The sequence below is a fragment of the Lepidochelys olivacea genome (genome assembly GCF_965140295.1).
Source record: "Lepidochelys olivacea isolate rLepOli2 genome assembly, chromosome: 1".
Lineage (NCBI taxonomy): Eukaryota > Metazoa > Chordata > Testudines > Cheloniidae > Lepidochelys > Lepidochelys olivacea.
In genome coordinates, this window is record NC_140411.1 from 233,179,566 (window position 1) to 233,196,313 (window position 16,748).

Genomic DNA, 16,748 nt, shown 5'->3' on the forward strand with positions numbered 1-16,748 from the left:
GGCGGCGGCTCCAGCTGTGCGGCTGGGCCGGGGGGGCGGGGGAGGAAGGAGCGGGGACGCTTCGATCGCCGCCCAGTTGTGCGAGGTCTGTATGCAAAGCAGCCGGGAAGTGGCGACCAATCAGGCGCGGGCCTCCGCCGAAGTATTTATAGACGGTATTTAAAGAGCCCTTGGGAGTCTCCGCTTTGCTCAGCTGGGCGGTGGCGGTGGCATAGCCGGAGCTCGCTGGCAGGCGCACGTGCTGCCGGGCTGGTGCAGCTGGGGAGGGGGAGGGGTGGTGCGGTTAGTGCCTTTGCTCTGAACCCTGGCTCTTCCCACCCACGCCAGTGCTGGGAGAGAGAAGCAATTCCCGGGCTGCTCCTGTAACCCTTTCCTCGCTGGAAACCAGAGCGCGGGCAGGAAAGCAAAACAAAACCCCCTTCAAATCTTCCAAAAGAAATGCACTTAAAATCTAACCGTAGATTGCCCCCCCCCCGGGGGTTTTCCAGCCTCTTTGAAACAGGACTCGGCCTGTTAACTGTTTCGGGGTGGGGTGGTAGGACCGGCTGCCACCTATTTACTGAAACAGTGGGTGGAAGGTGAAACTTTATGGAGCCGCCGTCTCTTTTGTCAACGTGTTACTTTAGTGTCTGTCAGACGCTGCCGATGCACTCAGTGTTGTGCAAAACTTCGAGGAGGCTGGAGATCCTTCCTACGGAGTTTAAAATCTGCGGATTTAAATTCCCTCCGCGCCCATAACGCTTCCCAATTGAAGTAGGATCCGGGTATGAAAGGCATTGTCTGTTCCATCCCTTTGCCAAATAAAGAAGCAATACAAATTTCCCTGAGTGAGCAGAGGAAGATGGTTTTAGAGCATTGTGCATTTTTTGTAATAGGTGTAAAACGGCCCTTCTGATTGAGGTGGGTGATACCCACAGGCTTGGTACAAGAAATAGGTATTAAGAATATTTGGATGAGGGGGGGTGGCGGTCACCATTAGCACAGGGGAGGGACAGGCAAAAGGGGAAATCTTTTGAATGGTTTCAGAGTAACAGCCGTGTTAGTCTGTATTCGCAAAAAGAAAAGGAGGACTTGTGGCACCTTAGAGACTAACCAATTTATTTGAGCATAAGCTTTTGTGAGTTACATCCGATGAAGTGAGCTGTAGCTCACGAAAGCTTATGCGCAAATAAATTGGTTAGTCTCTAAGGTGCCACAAGTACTCCTTTTCTTTTTGCGAATCTTTTGAATGAAACTGCTGGATGATTAGATTAAATCCCATCAGTAGAGCTGGCAATGTCATGACACATATTTGTGCAGTGAAACTTTAAAAGCACACATTGGCTAGAGAAGTCAGCACAGTGAATAAACCAAACTTGAAGCTGCTGGTGCTGCTGCCAAGAACTAATGTGTCATGCTTTATTACATAGTTTTAAATAAGACACTGTTGCACAGTGCTTTAGTTGTACAATTCTTGATTTAGGGAAGTGCACAAAAAGAAGTCCAGGCTGCAAACCAAGATACATGGGAGCTTAACTTTAGGCACTCAGAAGGGAAACATCTTGGCCATTACTCCCCCCTCAATGTAATTAATTCTTTACCTTTCTCTCTGGAGAATGTACCTTTCTCACAGGAATTAGAAGAGATAGTGGCTCTGGCACTCATATATTGCTAGAGAAATCACTAATGCAAAATAGTACTACAACAATTTTAATTCACTGTGGGCCCAATCCCATGAGTTGCGCTCCCATGGGCTTTGGTGAGAACTGGGAGTGATTTCCACCGGTGAGGAGATGCTCTGCACTTTGCGGGATCAGGCCCCAGCATCCTGCTCCTGACAGGCATGAGCACTTGCAATTGCCTTTGACATCCATGATCAGGCATTAAAGGCTGATTCTCCATTACCTTGCCCCTTGTGTAGTCACTGACATGTGCAAAATAGCTGGGAAATGCTACCTTTGCACATGACTGCTCAAATTATAAGAGCATGGAGAATCAGGCCCTAAACCTTCATTTTACAGGAAACTGATGTTCAGTTGGAGGACTATTAAGTCCTCCTATGAACCTGAGTCTCTTCTCACTAAGAACACTTCTTAAAGTAGTGGAACAGAATTATAATTCTAATGGTAGCAATGGGTGCACGCTTTCTGAATCCAGTAGCAGGCCATTAGGACCACTGCATTTCATACAGCATACAAGGCATTTCCATGGACATTGTGCTTTGTCAGTGAGCGTCAGACTCAGCTCCCATTGAAGTCAATAGCAAAATTTTCTTTGACCTCTGAACGCTTTGTAATAAATAAAGTAACCCTTACGGATGATTGAACTACAATGAATAATCACTAGAAATGTGTTATTTTAATAGACATGTTGTAGAAGCATGTACAAGTGATTTTAAAATATTTAGTGGATGGTGCCATCACAACCTGTTGCCATACAAATCATGTTAAGAACTGTGGTACAGGAGAATGCAAATCAGGGCTGCTAACCCTTATTTACTGAAGACGCCTCAAACAGCCAGGTTTGGCTCAATACAACTTTAAAGGACCCTGGTATAAACCTCTGAGAATCAGGTTTAGCTTGAATAGTAAGTTTATATCTACAATAAAGCCCCTGTTTTACAAAAGAACTGGGGATTGAAGAATTCATAACATCGAAAAGTTCACAGTTCACTGTTCCCGGCCAATGGGAGTTGTGGGAAGCAGCGCAGGGATGTATGTGCTGGCCACCGCTTCCCACAGCTCCCATTGTCCAGGAATGGCAAACCGCGGCCACTGGGAGCTGCAGGCGGCTGTGCAAATGTAAACAAACCGTCTGGCGGCCTGCCAGCGGACTACCCTGATGGGCCGTGTGTGGGCCACAGGTTGCCCACTACTGGTGTAAATACTTCCTACACTGATGGAAGGCTTTTTTCCATCAAAGTAGTTAATCCAGTTCTCTGAAAGATGGTAGCTAGTGTGATGGACTTCCTTGGGGTGCAACCTGGAACTGGGGTACTGCTGAGCTCTCTGACATACCAATCTGGGCCCCTCTCACACTGTGAGGCTATTACAAGCTGCAGACCGCTCCCAGTCCTGCACTCACACAAACCTTTACACCTTTACGCAGGCAGGGACACAACTAGCTGCAGTTATACAAATGCTTCTCCTCAGCCACTCATGAACTAACAATAGAGAGGCTTCAGCCAGTTCCCACCCCAGCTCCACAGCCTAGGACCCCAGAGCTGTACCATTTTGCCCTAATCAAATCCTGACCAGTGTTAGTTTATTACCCAGTCCTCCCCTCCTTCAGTATGGAGAGGACAATGCACCAGCCCCTATTCCTGGCAGATTTCCCTTTGCACTTCAAACAACACACTGTTTTAGGTAAAAATGTATAAACAGATTTATTAACTACAGAAAGGTAGATTTTAAGTGATTATCAGTAATAGCATACAGAACACAGCAGATTACCTAAGAAATAAAACAAAATGCAATCTAGGCTTTATAAACCAGATAGGATTTTAATCAAGCAGTATCTCACCCTCTTAGCTAGTACAAGCAGGTTACAGCTTTTGCGTACACAGGCTGGAATTCTTCTGTCCTGCCTGGGACCTCCTTCCTCAGTTCAGTCTTTGTTCCTCAGGTGTTTTCAGGTGTTGTATTTTAGGGGACGGAGGCCAAGTGATAATGTCACTTCCCCTCTTTGTAGCTTCTTTGCTTATAACGTGAGGGTCTGCCCCCACCCCTCCCTCCCCACTCCCCGGCCAAGCATCCTTCATTGCCTGGTCAAGCCAGACCAACCTGATTGCCTTTTTTGATGAGATAACTGGCTCTGTGGATATGGGGAAAGCGGTGGATGTGATATACCTTGACTTTAGCAAAACTTTTGATACGGTCTCCCACAGTATTCTTGCCAGCAAGTTAAAAAAGTAGGGATTGGATGAATCGACTATAAGGTGGATAGAAAACTGTCTAGATCATCGGGCTCAACGAGTAGTGATCAACGGCTTGATGTCTAGTTGGCAGCCGGTATCAAGCGGAGTGCCCCAGGGGTTGGTCTTGGAGCCGGTTTTGTTCTATATCTTCATTCATTATCTGGAGGATGGGATGAATTGCACCCTCAGCAAGTTTGCGTATAACACAAAGCTTGGGGGAGAGGATAGGGTCCAGAGTGACCTGGTCAAATTGGAGGATTGGGCCAAAAGAAATCTGCTGAGGTTCAACAAGGACAAGTGAAGAGTTCTACACTTAGGATGGAAGAATCCCATGCAATGGTCTGGCTAAGCGGCCGTTCTGCAGAAAAGGACTTGGGGATTACAGTGGATGAGAAGCTGGATATGAGTCAACTGTGTGCCCTTGTTGCCAAGAAGGCTAACGGCATACTGGGCTGCATTAGTAGGAGCATTGCTAGCAGATCATGGGAAATAATTATTCCCTCTATTTGGCACTGGTGAGGCCACATCTGGAGTATTGTGTCCAGTTTTGGGGGCCCCACTACAGGAAGGATGTGGAGAAATTGGAGAGAGGCCAGCAGAAGGCAATGAAAATTATTAGGGGGCTGGGGCCCATGACTTATGAGGAGAGGCTGAGGGAACTGGGCTTATTTAGTCTGCAGAGGAGAAGAGTGAGGGGGGATTTGATAGCAGCCTTCAACTACCTGAAAGGGGAGTTCCAAAGAGGATGGAGCTAGGCTGTTCTCAGTGGTGGCAGATGACAGAACAAGGAGCAATGGTCTCAAGTTGCAGTGGGGGAGGTCTAGGTTGGATATTAGGAAAAACTATTTTACTAGGAGGGTGGTGAAGCACTGGAATTGGTTACCTAGGGAGGTGGTGGAATCTCCATCTTTAGAGTTTTTTAACAGGGCTTGACAAAGCCCTGGCTGGGATGAGTTAGTTGGGGTTGGTCCTGCTTTGAGCAGGGGGGTGGGCTAGATGACCTCCTGAGGTCTCTTCCATCTCTAATCTTCTATGATTCTATGATTCTATGAGCTCCATGACAATTCCTGAGATAGTCTCTGGGAGCGTGGATTCCCTTTAATGGGGCCATTAGCACTGTCTAGCTTCTTCATTGTACCTGAAAGGCTGGTTGTGGGTGTTTCCAACTTCACAACATATTTCAGTAACACACACATAGCATAACTTCATATACAATGACAGCATATACAATCCAACAGGATATTAATGTTCAACAGATCAAGACTTTTACAATGATACCTCACAAGGCATACTTCATACAAAACATATCCTAATTACATGACAGTGGTGAATATAGGGGTGCCAGGGTGCTGTTTTGGGGCACAGAGTGTCACAGCTAGGTCAATGGAAGAATTAGTTGGAGGCATTGTTCTTCATTCTGCCTAGTGGTCTGTGCTTTGAGAAATCCTTTTTGCCTGCCACTCAATAAGTCTGTTGAAGTCAGGGCTGTGAAAAATGTCATGCCCTAAAAAAAGTAACCAGATAAATCTAACCAATTTATTTGAGCATGAGCTTTCGTGAGCTACAGCTCACTTCATCGGATGCATGCCGTGGAAACTGCAGCAAACTTTATTTATACACAGAGAATATGAAAAAATACCTCCTCCCACCCCACTGTCCTGCTGGTAATAGCTTATCTAAAGTGATCATCAGGTGGGCCATTTCCAGCACAAATCCAGGTTTTCTCACCCTCCACCCCCCCACACAAATTCACTCTCCTGCTGGTGATAGCCCATCCAAAGTGACAACTCTTTACACAATGTGCATGATAATAAAGTTGGGCCATTTCCTGCACAAATCCAGGTTCCCTCACCCCGCTCCCAAAAACCACACACACAAACTCACTATCCTGCTGGTAATAGCTCATCCAAAGTGACCATTCTCCCTACAATGTGCATAATTAAGGTGGGCCATTTCCAGCACAAATCCAGGTTTTCTCACATCCCCCCCCCCCCCCCCCCACATCCCCATACATACACAAACTCACTCTCCTCTTGGATTTAAACTTGGAGGGTGGTCAGTTTGGATGAGCTATTACCAGCAGGAGAGTGAGTTTGTGTGTGTATGGGGGTGGGGGGGATGTGAGAAAACCTGGATTTGTGCTGGAAATGGCCCACCTTAATTATTAATTACTGACCTAACCCCCATGTAGATAGTGTTACTGCCTCTTGGGGAGGTGGATTAACTACGCCGATGGGAGAAGCTCTCCTGTTGATGTAGGAGTGCCTTCACTAAAGAGCTACAGCAGCGCAGTCCTTTCAAACCTGTACAGCTACTTGAACATTGGCTGAAGGACTGATGTCACATTCATCAGCAGAAAGATGATTTTGGCAGCAGAAATATTGTTCATAAAATCAGAGTTCTACTGTATATAGTTTATTGGTACTTGTAGGTAGTGTTTTGTCATTCAGTGAAAATGCTCATTTTGAAATGAAAGTGGTGCTGGCTATAATGTTATCCCCTATACTTCTTTTTTTTTTAAGGGTAAGATCAGCTGCTCATCTGGTATAAATCAGCATAGATCCATTGACTTCATTAGAGCAACACTAATATACACCAGCCGGCACACTTGGATTTGGCCCATTTGTTTCAACATTTTGAGCTATAATATTTTAAAGTTAAAACATATAGCTTGTTAAAGTTTGCTACAGTGGAGATAATTATTGCTGTATGTAAAATGATCCAGTGATAATATTTTTAAGCTGCATAGTATTTTTTTAAAAAATCTTTGTGTGTGTGTGTTTTATATATATATACACACATGCGGGCCTGATCCCACAAAGTGCAGAGCACCTTCTCACTGGTGCAAATCAGCCCCAGTTCTCACCGAAGCCAGTGGGAGTTGAAGGAGCAACTCACAGGATTGGGACCAGACTGAATTAAAATGTTTGTAGCACAATTTCATGTTAGTGATTTCTCTGGCAACATATGAGAGCCAGAGCCACTACCTCTTCTAATTCCTATGAGAAAGGTACATTCTCCAGAGAGAAAGGTAAAGAATGTGTGTGCATATATATATATATATATATATATATATTCAAAATAGCAAAGCCACATTAGTAACTGCTTGCAAGTCTAGATTATTTTAAACTGCAAACCTAAGAATGACAGATGTCATGACAAAAGAAGTTTTGTTTGTTTGAGACAGTTAGAAGGGTGACAAATTTTGTTACTTACTGTTGCCCTGTACATTGTGACGTCACCTGCTGCTTGCCCTTGGGTTAGTTACTTCTGTGCTTCAATTTCTGCATCTGTAAAATGGGGATAATGATACGAACCTCCTCTGTAAAGTGCTTTGAGATCTGTTGATGAAAAGTGCTAGGTATGATTATTATAATTTATACCAGTGCAAAGTGGCTGTAAAATATTACCAGAGTAGAATGACAGCCAGGGGCACCAGAATGGGAGAGCCAGGGGGCCATGGCCTCCCACTTTTTATGGGTCATAAGGGCGAGTGACAGGCGCAGAGGGTGGAGAAGAGCAAGCAGGGAGCGGGGCAGTGTGTGGCCGGATCCTTGGTGGGGAGGGGCAGTGTGTGTGTGGGCCCTCAGGCAGTAGGGGTGGCGCCGGGGTGGAGGGGGGAGCCGAGGTCATGGTTCGGGCACCAGTGGCCCCCCCCATACTTTTAGGGAGCTTTCGTCGCCCATGATGACAGCATTGTGCAGTCACTTTGCACCACCAGTGTAAATGACTACCCAAGGTGCAGGGCTGGGCAATAGTGAATTGAGCCCAATCCTGCAAGCCCTTTCCTACATGATTCATCCTGGCTACAATATAGCTACTCACCTGAGTGAGTGTTGACAGAAATGAGCCCAGAAATGACGGGAACTATGGAGTCATGATCTAGATCTCTATAGTAACAATGCTTTCTGACAGAATATTTGACACAGATCCTGCAATCCTATTGAAGTCAATGGGAATTTTCCCTGACTGAAAAATTGGGCTTTAGATTCATAGGTTCTAGAACCAGATTTTACAGTTTGGTTCAATGGCTCTCGGCACCCCCACTATAAATATTGTTCCAGCACCCATGCTTATATTTCTAGATTTCAAAAATATATCTATCCTCTCATTTGTACATTCATTCCATTCTCCTATGTTTTCTCTCGTCTCCCCACCTCCCCATTGTCAAGCACAAACTGCATAGCTAATTGAAAATGTCTTTGCTCTTGTTTTGAATAAAACTACCACATCACTCACTTGGCAAGACAGTTTGATTGCGCTGCTAATGGAAATACAGGGAAGGGGGGCACGGGCTTGGGGGCGTAATAGACAGTCTGATGTGTTTCCCTGTCTTTCATTAGGACATGCCTTAGATAATTGAAAAATCTATTCTGAGCGCTGTCTGCATGACTTCAAACAACACCAAACAGCCTCTGTTAGCTCTTGATAAGTAATTTTCTTAGGCTGTGGGTTGGTATTGTCAGAACAGATTCACTTAACCCCTGTTTTACTGGAGCACTATATTAGTTTCCAGTATGAAATAGAAATGGATCAGAAGGGGGTGGGGAATGTTACAAATAAACCAGTAAATGAAAGGAGTGCAAATTTCTCAGCCTTGTTGTGCATCCAAGCCCATTGCAATCAATGGAAAGACTGACACTGATTTTAATGAGCTTTAGATCAAGCCTTTAAAGAAGTGGTATGCACAGATATTGTGATGGGTCAATGCATTTTACATGAGCATTCTGAGAGGCCGCATCCCTGTTTTCTCATTTGTTATAGGTATCAGCTATGATCATCCCAAGACAAGGAGGAATAAATCAGCACTGTGTTCTTCTAGATAGAATAATCTTTACTTGTGTTGTTTTATTCAGTCCTATTAGCATTAGGGTGACCAGACAGCAAATGTGAAAAATCGGGACAGAGGGTGGGGGATAATAGAAGCCTATATAAGGAAAAGACTCAAAAATCGGAACTGTCTCTATAAAATTGGGACATCTGGTCACCCTAATTAGCATCTACTTGAATGGGAATAACAATGGTAATTCAGTTTTAGAACTCTGATATTTATTATTCTTTGCAGTTTCATCATATATGGGTCTAGTAACATTGCACAGAGAACTGCTGTAACATTTAAGTGGATGAAATTGTGCAGATAGGTAATTACGTAGCTTCTTTATAAGATGATTTCTCTTTAAGAAAAACAACGTAGAGTAAAATTTCTCTCAAGTGACCACCATAAGCACCAGCAAATATCATGCACCTAGAACCTGTTGTGGTTTTTAATATAATACAAATCAGACCCCTCTCCCCAAAATGAACTGCTTTACAAAGTTAAAGTAATGAGGTACTGGTGATGAAGAAAAGAGATCTTTTAATATAAGAGATTAAATGAGATTATTATTACTTGAATTATCATAGTGCCTAGGAGCCCTAGTCATGGTACAGGACCTCATTGTGCTAGGCACTGTACAAACAGAAGAAAAGGTTGGTCCCTGCCCCAAGGAGCTTACAGGCTATGTCTAGACCAGGAGCATTTTACCAATACAAAAATACCAGTACACTGTACTGGCAAAATGCTCCTAGCTTGGATACAGTTATACCATCAAAGCTGAGCTTTCTACGAGTGTAGTAAAACCACAACCCTGTAGCTGGATCTAGGCTACAGGCTTTTGTCAGCACAGCTATCATGACTTTTTGCACCCCTGACCAACACAGCTGTGATAGCGGAAGTCCATAGTGTTGTAAATGTGGCCAGAGTCAAGGAAGCAGAGAGACTTAGGCTGTTTGTTCCTGATGCAGCTGTTGATAAGAAGGCTTTTGCAGAGAAGAGAGAAAGACAAGGAGCCAAATTTACAACTAATGCATGAGGTGGTGTAAGTTAGTGGTGCACGTTTAGGCAAAAAAACACATCCCAGAGTGACATAAGTTTTGCCTGCTACCACTAAGTGGTAATGTGTACAGTGCTACATCAGTGGGAGAGCTTCTCCCACCAGCATAGTAGCCACCGTTTGTTGGGGATGGTTTAATTAGGTCAACGGGAGAGCTCTCTCACATCTGCATAGGGCATCTACATGAGAGAGCTTACAGCAACGCTGCTGCACAGTAAGCCCTTAAGTGTAGACATAGCCTGAAAGTTTTGCGGCTAACTGTACCAGTGTAGTTAAAGTGGTAGATCCCCTCTAGTGCGGATGCAGTTATACTAGTATAAAAATGCTTTATACTGCTTTGGGAACTAGCGTAAGCTATACCAGTATAATTACGTCCACACAAGGGCTTATACTGGTTTAATCATATCATTAAAAATCATATGCCTAACCAGCTTAGTTATACCATTATAATTTTCTCATGCAGACTAGGCCTGAGGATATGTCTACATAATGGAGACTCTACCAGCATAGCTATGCTGGCACAGCCGATACCAACAGAAGGGGTTTTTCTCAAAGTTATCTCAAGTTATCTCGAAGTTATCTCAAGTGCTTATATACAAATGCACAAAGCCTTGGAAACAAGCAGGGAGAACTGGAGGTCCTGGTGATGTCAAGGAATTATGACATGATTGGAATAACAGAGACTTGGTGGGATAACTCACATGACTGGAGTACTGTCATGGATGGTTATATACTGGTCAGTAAGGACAGGCAGGCCAGAAAAGGTGGGGGAGTAGCACTGCATGTAAGGGAGCAGTATGACTGCTCAGAGCTCCGGTACGAAACTGCAGAAAAATCTGAGTGTCTCTGGATTAAGTTTAGAAGTGTGAGCAACAGGAGTGATGTAGTGGTGGGAGTCTGCTATAGACCACCGGACTAGGGGGATGAGGTGGATGAGACTTTCTTCCGGCAGCTCGCGGAAGCTACTAGATCGCATGCCCTGGTTCTCATGGGTGACTTTAATTTCCCTGATATCTGCTGGGAGAGCAGTACAGCGGTGCATAGACAATCCAGGAAGTTTTTGGAAAACGTAGGGGACAATTTCCTGGTGCAAGTGCTAGAGGAGCCAACTAGGGGGGGAGCTTTTCTTGACCTGCTGCTCACAAACCGGGAAGAATTAGTAGGGGAAGCAAAAGTGGACGGGAATCTGGGAGGCAGTGACCATGAGTTGGTTGAGTTCAGGATCCTGACACAGGGAAGAAAGGTAAGCAGCAGGATACGGACCCTGGACTTCAGGAAAGCAGACTTTGACTCCCTCAGGGAACGGATGGGCAGGATCCCCTGCGGGACTAACATGAAGGGGAAAGGAGTCCAGGAGAGCTGGCTGTATTTCAAGGAATCCCTGTTGAGGTTACAGGGACAAACCATCCCGTTGTGTTGAAAGAATAGTAAATATGGCAGGCGACCAGCTTGGCTTAACGGTGAAATCCTAGCAGATCTTAAGCATAAAAAAGAAGCTTACAAGAAGTGGAAGGTTGGACATATGACCAGGGAAGAGTATAAAAATATTGCTCGGGCATATAGGAATGAAATTAGGAGGGCCAAATCGCACCTGGAGCTGCAGCTAGCGATAGATGTTAAGAGTAACAAGAAGGGTTTCTTCAGGTATGTTGGCAACAAGAAGAAAGCCAAGGAAAGTGTGGGCCCCTTAATGAATGAGGGAGGCAACCTAGTGACGGAGGATGTGGAAAAAGCTAATGTACTCAATGCTTTTTTTGCCTCTGTCTTCATGAACAAGGTCAGCTCCCAGATTGCTGTGCTGGGCATCACAACATGGGGAATAGATGGCCAGCCCTCTGTGGAGAAAGAGGTGGTTAGGGACTATTTAGAAAAACTGGACGTGCACAAGTCCATGGGGCCGGATGAGTTGCATCCGAGAGTGCTAAAGGAACTGGCGGCTGTGATTGCAGAGCCATTGGCCATTATCTTTGAAAACTCGTGGCGAACGGGGGAAGTCCCGGATGACTGGAAAAAAGCTAATGTATTGCCAATCTTTAAAAAAGGGAAGAAGGAGGATCCTGGGAACTACGGGCCAGTAAGCCTCACTTCAGTCCCCGGAAAAATCATGGAGCAGGTCCTCAAAGAATCAATCCTGAAGCACTTACATGAGAGGAAAGTGATCAGGAACAGTCAGCATGGATTCACCAAGGGAAGGTCATGCCTGACTAATCTAATCGCCTTCTATGATGAGATTGCTGGTTCTGTGGATGAAGGGAAAGCAGTGGATGTATTGTATCTTGACTTTAGCAAAGCTTTTGACACGGTCTCCCACAGTATTCTTGTCAGCAAGTTAAAGAAGTATGGGCTGGATGAATGCACTATAAGGTGGGTAGAAAGTTGGCTAGATTGTCGGGCTCAATGGGTAGTGATCAATGGCTCCATGTCTAGTTGGCAGCCGGTGTTAAGTGGAGTGCCCCAGGGGTCGGTCCTGGGGCCGGTTTTGTTCAATATCTTCATAAACGATCTGGAGGATGGTGTGGATTGCACTCTCAGCAAATTTGCGGATGATACTAAACTGGGAGGAGTGGTAGATACGCTGGAGGGCAGGGATAGGATACAGAGGGACCTAGACAAATTGGAGGATTGGGCCAAAAGAAATCTGATGAGGTTCAATAAGGATAAGTGCAGGGTCCTGCACTTAGGACGGAAGAACCCAATGCATGTGCTACAGACTAGGGACCGAATGGCTAGGCAACAGTTCTGCGGAAAAGAACCTAGGGGTGACAGTGGACGAGAAGCTGGATATGAGCCAGCAGTGTGCCCTTGTTGCCAAGAAGGCCAATGGCATTTTGGGATGTATAAGTAGGGGCATAGCGAGCAGATCGAGGGACGTGATCGTTCCCCTCTATTCGAAATTGGTGAGGCCTCATCTGGAATACTGTGTCTAGTTTTGGGCCCCACACTACAAGAAGGATGTGGATAAATTGGAGAGAGTCCAGCGAAGGGCAACAAAAATGATTAGGGGTCTGGAACACGTGACTTATGAGGAGAGGCTGAGGGAACTGGGATTGTTTAGTCTGCAGAAGAGAAGAATGAGGGGGGATTTGATAGCTGCTTTCAACTACCTGAGAGGTAGTTCCAGAGAGGATGGTTCTAGACTATTCTCAGTGGTCGAAGAGGACAGGACAAGGAGTAATGGTCTCAAGTTGCAGTGGGGGAGGTTTAGGTTGGATATTAGGAAAAACTTTTTCACTATGAGGGTGGTGAAACACTGGAATGCGTTGCCTAGGGAGGTGGTGGAATCTCCTTCCTTAAAAGTTTTTAAGGTCAGGCTTGACAAAGCCCTGGCTGGGATGATTTAATTGGGTATGGGTCCTGCTTTTGAGCAGGGGGTTGGACTAGATGACCTCCTGAGGTCCCTTCCAACCCTGAGATTCTATGATTCTATGATTCTGATGGTGTAGGAACAGCACCGCTCCGAATGACATTAGCTACATTGATGGAAGTGCTCTTCCATGCATATAGCGGCGTCTATGCTTGGGGGAAGGGCAACAGAACTACTTAGGTCAGGGGTGTATGGATTTTTCATACCCCAAAGCAATGTAACTGTGTACTATGTAACAGTGTACACCAGGTCTGAGTCTCTGCCAGTGTTTCATGAAGGAAGAAGATAGGGCTTGTCTAAACCCAAAAGTTGTATCTCTTTTAACTATACCAGCATCGTTAAAGCAATGCTACCTGCTTAATCTGGACACAGTTATACTGGTATAAAGGTGCTTTATTACCAGTGTAGCTATTCCTGTATAGAAAAGGGAACAAGCTGTACTGGTCTAAGGCACCTTTGTAAGGCAACTGCATCCATCTGGGGGTTGTACTGGTATAACCATTTCAGTAAAACATCAGACCACCTAACCAAAAGAGTTATACTGGAAGAAAATCTGTGCAGAGAAGTTCTTAGAGTACCCCTGACCACCAACACTACTTTAACTTACACCTTCTTAAATCTTCTGTTACGTCAGCATGCAAGTTGCACCAACTTACATTCCTTTACACATCATTAGAGTCAATGTAAGTAGGTCAAAGGGCATCTGAGCGTAAAGAAGCCAGAATGTAAGGAAGTCTACTTTACATCAGTGAATTTGGAGCACGGCCTGTGCAGAACAAGGATAATTGTAGGGCAGGATCCTGACAAGGAGAGAGCCAGTGGAGATTCCTGAGAAAGGATGGGGATGGTTGTGCTTCTCGCTAATGGGTGAACAAATTGTAATAGAATCAGGTATACTTTAAAGTGGCAATATAAAAATGAGATTTGCCTGGTGGAGATAGTCCTTGGTGTGGTTTTCATGATAGGCTTTCAAAACAATTAAGTTAATTATGAATCCAGTGTGTTGGGTGCTACATTCTTGTCATTGGGAACCACACTCCTCCCATCTTCTTCCATTCTGGGAGACTTTTCGCAGCCTTGCACTATAAATCTGTGGACTATAATTATTCCTTTATGAGAGCTTGAATTCTAGAAATAAATTCAAGCTGTGTAGAGGGAAGGTTTGCAGTCTAAGTATTGCATGTAAGGATATAAGACCTCACTAAAGACATTTGCTTAGGGATTAGTAAAGTGACCTCAGATTCATGTGCACTTTGCTATCTTTTCAATATGTGCAGCTGATTAGAAGGGAAAAATAAATCTAGTATTGGAACTAGTGTTTTGCTGGAACTGAATCTTGATTTCTGTGCATAACTTCTTACCTATTAATTTTGTGAGCGAATGCTCTTTGCTTAGTTGAAGCAATCTAGATGTGATTTTAAATAGAATGCAAATCTGTGTTTCTGCCACATAAGTTAATTCCAAGATATGGTTTATCTATCTCTTTAGTTTAGTTTTCTCAAAAATAATAAAAATAATTGTCATATTTTGTATGTATATAGGACCCTTCATCCAATGATCTCACAACACTTTATAAATATAGGATCCTATTGTGCAAACACTTACTCATGTGAGTAGTCCCAAAATGGTCCCCCTTCCATAAGTAAGACTACTCATATAAGTAGGGGTTTGCAGGATCAAGCCCATATGCTAGTTAATCCTGGCATTGCCATTCTGAGCTAAATACATAATGATATTGCACTTTTTTCTCAGATATGAAAGCCGGGGAAAATATTGGCCAAAAGTGGCTCCCATCATGGGTGTTTAAGTTTTTGGGTAGCTAAGTTGGAAAATGGATGACTCAAAGTTTGTTGCCCAAAAATTGAGAAACTCAAAATTAGACAGCAGTTTTGAAAGTGGTCCTATATGACTCCCACAAAGTATCCCAGCACATAAATGGCAGAGAGCCAGGCAGCGGGTAGAATTCAGAAGTACTGTTTCTTTGTCCTCCTTCTGCATCAGTAATACAACCCTACCTACGCTCCCCCAGTGTGAAATATCATATTTCAAACACTGGGATGAAATTTGCCAGTACATTATGTTCAAGTCCATTATAACAAACTATAAAATATAGTTTTGCAAGTTGTATTTCCCCTAATGTTGTATTTCTTTAAGACTAGGTAGCTCATTCAGTGCGGGATTCTGATAGATACTCAACCTGAGTAAGTAGCTGTGAATAGCCCCATTGATTCTACTTGTGGACTAAGGTACTACTCAGCAAGGACATGGGTGGCAGAATCTGGCCCTCAGTGAACAAATATTAGTATTGGTAGTTAGAAGAGACCTTTCACTGAGAAAATAATAAGGAGTTTACCCAAGTAAAAATAAGTTTTCCATCTGCATTTTCAGTGAAAGTAAACAATAAAAGCTCTCCCAAATAAAAAAGCAGCAGTGCTGTTGTTTAATGTGTACTTTAATGTTAGGACTCATTTATTTTACAGTTAAAGAAAACCTGTTAGATAGGTTAGGGTGGATGCTACCACACCGTGAACTATAGTAACTTGCACTCCTTTGCTAATGGTCTCAGCATTTCCTGGGTTCTTGTTGCTATCAATAAAAGAAAGCAATAGTTCTGGATTTCTCAAGGATAGGGAATCGCATTGGTTAAGGTATCAAAATTGTATTTTGGATTCCTGGATATAGGGCGGTTTTCGTGCCAGATCTTTAGTTGATATAGATTACCTGGAGTGGCGTTATGCTAATTTACACAAGCTGAGAAACTGGCTCTTTTGGTTGTAGACTTCTCAGACTTATGGAAAGAGTAGGAAGCAGCAAATCCATTCCATTTGTGAGACTGGTTTTTATTCTGACACCTTAAAACAGAATGACAGTTGCCAAATGAAAAGCTGCCTGAACCTGCTTACTTGAGTAGTTCCATTGACAAATCATGTAAGTAAAAGTTGCAAGAATAGGTCCTTGCTTCCTCAGATAAGACTTACTAAACCTCTTTTCTCATTGGTTTTCAAAGCAAGGACTTTCAGTCCTCTACATTCAGGCTAGAATGTAATAGAGGCCTGCAGTGCCTGGATAATCCCAAGACTAAACCACAGAATTGGTTTTGAATATTTAGTGTGTCATACTCATGATCATTTGCATGGACCATGACTGTTACTGGCAAAAGGTGGTTTTTTGTTTTTGAATTGCTCAATTGTGAAGTAAGTGGAACTGCACCAGGGTTGAATTTGGCCCAGTGCTTACAATATACCCTATCAGTGACAGCAAAACAATAATAATGAGAATCACTGTTTAATCTGGAGAGAAGCTGTTAAATCTTAGAGGAAATTAGCTTTTGTAAAGCAGGGAGAACATGTCTATGTGTGGGGTGGAGGAAGGGCTAATACATGGAGAAAGAATATCTTGTTTTACTGAGATGGTGTTTCTCTAACACAATGACTGAGTTGTGATTGATCAAGATGTTATTTCTGTTCATTGACTGGATGAAGTGTGTGCAAGCACTTCTAACATGAATACTTGCACATTCAATTTTGAAATTCATTTTCTGCAAATACTTGATGTATACAACTATGACATTTGCTCAACATCTCAGATATCTGCAGAAGGCAAACACAAAAGGGGT